Source organism: Cyprinodon variegatus, unplaced genomic scaffold (genome assembly GCF_000732505.1).
Source record: "Cyprinodon variegatus isolate N-32 unplaced genomic scaffold, C_variegatus-1.0 Scaffold429, whole genome shotgun sequence".
In the NCBI taxonomy this organism is placed as follows: domain Eukaryota; kingdom Metazoa; phylum Chordata; class Actinopteri; order Cyprinodontiformes; family Cyprinodontidae; genus Cyprinodon; species Cyprinodon variegatus.
In genome coordinates this window covers 465,451-471,284 of record NW_015150882.1, presented here as the reverse complement: position 1 = coordinate 471,284, position 5,834 = coordinate 465,451, and positions in this window count along the sequence as shown.

Below are 5,834 nucleotides of genomic sequence, written 5' to 3'. Positions count from 1 at the left end.
TGATAAGTGACGCACGTAATCATTGTACAGTGCCTCGCTGGTGTGTTTCATCTACAGAGCCTTGCTAAAGTATTTCAAAAAAACTTTTTTTTACATTCCGTTTATGCTGCATGCACTAATTTTAATATACCTTTATAATATTTTTTTTTTTCAAACAAAAACATAAAATAGGGCTTTCTGTTTTTTTTTATCCAGAACCAACTTTCTCTGTTTATGCAACTGCAGGGGTATGTTTACTAGATTTGACAATTTAAAATAAGATATATATATATCTATATATATATATATATATATAGATATATATATATAACTGTTAAGATAAACAACTAAGTGATCTTGTTGTTTGGGGGGGGCTCAAATGGCTTCATAGCACACCTTCTCAGTGGATTTTATAGAGTCACTTATTTCACTTCATTGTCAGTTTTTCTTTATCTAAGGAAACTCTATCAAGACTGTATCAAGTTATTTGTTTGCAGGATTTGCTCCTCCTGGATGAGGATGTTGGAACCATGGAATTGCATCGTGTCTATGACTCGACAGCAATCTCTTACACTGAACATGCATGCAGTGACAATGGAGAGGAAAAACTTCCTTTTTAACTCAAATAAACCAACGGCAGAAACAGATCAAGTGTAAACGGTCTTCTGCTGAGTTCAACTGTGGATTCTATAACTGGACTTTATTTATCTAAAATTTGAGAAATTTACCTCCTTGGGGAGCAGTGGGCTGCCATTGTGCAGCACCCGGGTAGCAATGTGGGGTTAAGGGTCTTGCTCAAAGACCCAGAGTGGCAGTCTGTGGGAGTGGGACTCGAGCTCAGAACCTCAGGATTCCAAGCTCTTTGCCCTAACCACTAGGCCACTACTCCCCCAAGACAGACAAGACAGAGGTAGACACACAAAAAGAACAGGATATCTGGCCTATAATAGGCTACTTTCTATTTTAGAAAAGGTAAAGGTAAAATAGCTCCATAGGTGGTTCTGTCTAGGAAAGAAACCCAAACAGGTAAGCAGATAACGTGTGAGTTGGTTCTCCTGTCAAAAGCATAATAGAGAGAACATAACAGCTATGTCTAGGAGAGAAACAAGACTTAACACTGAAAAACAGGCTCACTGTCAACTTAAGGTTGTTGACAGGAGCAGCTCAGCTAATGCCTTTATCCAGGATGGTGTCACAGCTAAAAATAAAACAGGCAATGTAGCATGGGCCAGAAACTGCTATCCAACCTGATGTGTGAGGAATCAGAGCAGGGGTGTAAAGAGTATTACAGGAGGTCTGATGAATGTTTTCCTGTCTTAGCAGCCATCAAGTGCTACAGAAGCCAGTAATGCAATCATTCCTATAAGCTGAGTGTATGGAAGCTTGGAAACACCAAAATCATAAAGAACAGGGTTACATGAGGAGCAGGGTAGGCAGAGTACAGCCAGAGCACCACACTGCATGAAAAACGCCAGCAGCTTTGATGAAGATGCACCCTCTTCAAGCATCTCAAGAAATCGAGTCCTTCGACCAACCTCATGATCATTTTCATCGTGTTGACGGTCCAGGTAGCATTATGGCAGACGTTAACTTTGATGTAAATTAACGTTCTGGTCAACTTCTACTCTTTTGGCGTTGATTTTGAAGGAGGGGTGATGAACGATGAACTTGAAGTCCAGGATCATCTCCTGATCCTTTAAGGGTTAAGTTGTTGTTACTGCTTCAGTTTTCCAGGTTCTTGACATCTCTGTTGGGTGTGATTCTGTCTATCATAGTGTCATCTTCAAACTTGACTTTGGTGTTGATGGATTGATTGAATATGCAGTCTAACACGTAGACGAAGAAGAAGACGAGGCTCAGGACACAGCCATGTGCTGCACCAATGTTGGGGGTGATGTTTGGTTACCCATCCTGCAGTCTATGGTCTGTTAGTGAGGCTGTCCAGGATCCAGCTGCTCACATCTGTGTTTGCTGGGTTGCACCATTTAGCAGCTTATCATCCATGGTTGCCCTATATTTAGATTTATCAATCCCCTCAAAATATCTGGATATCTCTCCTCTTATCCACCAAAAACATAAAAGAAAATCTCAATAGCATGATGCTGCCATTACTATGTTTAACTATGGGAAAAGGCAATTGATTGGAAAAGACTGTGCTTAAGATATAAATGTAAAGGGGTTTGAACACATACTCTAAATACAGTTTTCAGGTTTTTACCAGATTAAATTTGAAAAAGCTTTAATTGTTTCTCTTTGTTTTAAAACTAATCCAATCCAATCCACTTTATTTATATAGCATGATTTCAATAAACACAATGTTTCCAAAGTGCTGCACAAAAAAGATAAAATAAATAAAATAAATAGAAGTAAATAAATAAAATAAAAGCACTGCCCGCACAGGATAAAAATATGCATGTGTATCATTAATTTGAGTTGTACTTTAAGGAAAAATTTCAATTAGAAAATAAAGCAAGGTTTTTATGTGCATTGTAGCGATATGTGTGGCAGTAATATGACAAGAGGGTAATGGCATACTGTAGGGATCATGACCATTCTGGAAATGAAGCGGACATGAGCTTTCTATATATCAGGTTGTGTCTTTGGGATAAGATCAAAAGTTTAATTGGTCACAGATAGTTCAGAGTAGACTCTGAACTTATGGAGCAGAAGTTCAGGTGGTCCTGGTTGAAGCTGGTCTAAGGGATGAATGAGACCCTATACCAGACAAACAAACACCTACAATGGATACAATGGACTATTTATCAATTATGGCCTGAAAAATACAGTAGATATTATTTAATTGCACAGTAGCAGCTACAGACACCTGGACTTCATACATGTCACCTCTAGGTGGCGGTATTAACCATGTTTGACATGTTCACAGGACAAGTGGACAATGAATCCTCTTCTCTAAACGAAAAAACTGCAGCATAAAGGGATTTTTTGCATATATAAAGACAATTACCTCTCACATTTTCAGTTGTCATTTGCTGTTTACTCTTAGATTTATTAGGGGTGCACTGAGTGCTCTTTAGCAGATTCCAGCCTCTTTGGCAGAGCTATTAATATCTGTGCTGGCAGCAGTATCATCAAATCAATATTATCCAAATTTAATTTTATTCTGTACAACAAGGTAGAAAAATAAAATGATTAATGTCTTCCTTTAAATGCAAAATGTAAAGTTTGTATTTTTATGGACATAAAGTAGATGTCCTTTATAAGGGACTGGATGGAGTTTGATGCTTGCTATAAAAACAATAAAGAGTAATCAGAGGTTTACTTTAATCTTGAAGGAGACCAGAAACGTCTCCCAGCCTCTCAGAGAAGTCAAGCAGCAAAGATTCAGCCAAAAATAAAAGTAGCTCACTAGGAAATCTGTATTACTCACCATGTAATCTCTTTCTGCAGATGCCATCTACATTTAAATAAAAAATACAGACAAATAATTTCTAGATCAGTTCTGGTTTTGTCTGTCCGTTAAAAAGAAACAGCTCTACCTAAAAGATCTGCCTTTCCTCTATTACAGATACTTTACATTTTCTGAAGAAAAAAAAAACCGACCCCTGTATTAGGTATCTAGATACAGCTGATAGCAGTTATATACGTTTGTCACATCTACAACAAACCATGCATTTTGCTGTTTATATTCTTATTTTTACAAAGCAATATTCTTCTGAATCTAGATGCATATCGAAGGATTTTGTTATCAAATGTTGGTCCAGCACTTAATAATGTAGCTAAACCCCAATATTCAACAGATAAAAAACTAAACATTCACAGAGCACTTTTAATATGAAAAATGTGAAGTACTTCACAAAGGTGCATCACAAATCAATAACTGAGTTTATTAAATAGTGATACCCACACAAAACCAGAGATGTTGAAGCAGAACCACAGATGAAATTGTGATTATAAGTTCTTTTAAAAGGAGGAATGATCCCTGACTTCGTTTTTTTTGTTTTTATTCCAAATCATAAGAGCCTGAGGTCTTCACCTCAGATTCTACATGTCCTCATATGAGCTGACCAGTGTCATACATTCTGCTGGATGTTCATTCCCATACAATCTGCTCTGGGGCTACAAACAACTTAAAAAAAAATAATCATCATATCTGAGAACTAATGAACACAGAATTCAATTTATTCCCTGAGGACCTGGCAGTGATGGTTTATACACAGCCCCAAAGGGATTACTCCCACTCCCTGGCCAGCTAACAACATATCAGTTAGAGGTTAATTCTATCATATAATATACTATGGGATATGATATTAAAGAGTGAACCCCTAGTAGGAGAATGTAAAGCCTTTGAGATGCCATCCTTTATTGCACTAGCACAATGTCACACAGTAATATAATTAATTCCATCCTGAAGTTTGAGTCTTTATTTTCAGTGATAAAAAAAAAAAACCTATGACTTAATGATTGATTTAAACAAAACTGGTTACATTTTAATCCTTGTGGTCCCCTAAAAAAAAAAAAAGTTTTTCTGTTGTAATTTACAGATTTACCTCTGTAAGGAAAAGGCAGCAGGACAGGAAAAATAATAAAACAGTCCCCAAAGTTTATTGTTAGATAATCACAGAGATGGGTGACATCAAGGGGGCAATCTCAATAAGATGCTGTCTACATGATAAGCATTTACTTTGGAGGTATGCCAGGAAAACAGCACTCTAGCAGTCTAAAAGGTCAAGCATGTGGAGATTTGGGAACTGTGTACTTTGGCTAGATGAGACTTTTTAGCAGAAAAAAGCTCCAGGGAGTTTTGATGCGAGGCAAAGCTTGAATGTAAAGAAAAATATTTGCACTCCGAAACACAAAGGAGGATGTGTGATGCTGTGGGACCGTCCCTCTTCTAAATGTACTGGAATGTTTAATTGAAAGAACAGCTTAATGAGTGACATCAAGCATGCATTAATCCATGTCTGCCTCACGGACTAAAACTGGCAGTTGGTTCCACAGGAGAGGAGCCTAAGAACTTAAAGATCTGCCTCCCATTCTACTTTTAGAAATTCTAGGAACCACTAGTAAACCTGCAGATTGAGAGCCAAGTTCTCTGTTAGGGGCATAAGGAACAATCAGAACTCTCCCTACAATCCAATGAAGTGTATTTAATTGCTAGGAAAAAAGGTTGTGCTTTAAATATCACCTTTTTTGTTGTTTCAAATACAGAAGATTTTCTTTTTTGCTGCCTTCTTTTTTAAATCTCAGGCATATCTATGTTAAGAAAAGTCTTTATTGGCAGGTCAAATGTATACACTTCTTATGGGTAGCAGCAGCGCAATACAATTTCCAAAAAGTCTTTGGTATTTACCTAATCATATTTAGCTACTTTAACATAATTGTTTAATGTTATCAGGGTATGACATAAAACAATAGTGTTAAAGTAGGTAAATGTCATTAAGTAAATGCCAAAAGTGGGTGCATTATTTTTTTTCAGTGTGCCTCTGGGCTGCAGGCTACGGAAGAGGATTAGGGCCACTAAAAAAAAAACAACAAAAAACATATTTTTAAATATTATTTCAGTTTAATATGGGAAAAAGTTTAATCTCTGAGTTTAATCTTAGAATTCTGAATTTCTTCTCAGAATTCTCACTGTAATTTCAGAATTTTGGATCTTAATGTAGATGGGCACCATGAAGGAAGAGAAGTGGGAGCACTCAGCTTCACTGACAAAGATGTGAGTTGTTTGGGAGGGCCAGTACAACATTGATGGAAAATGACAGAATTAGGTGATTTTTTTTTCGTGGCCGAGGGATCCCTGGTGATGCTATTTCATTAATGGAAGAGCAGAAGGTGATTAAAACAAGAGAGCTAGTCTCTAAAACAGACATGGCTGGAGCTTGATGCTAACATGT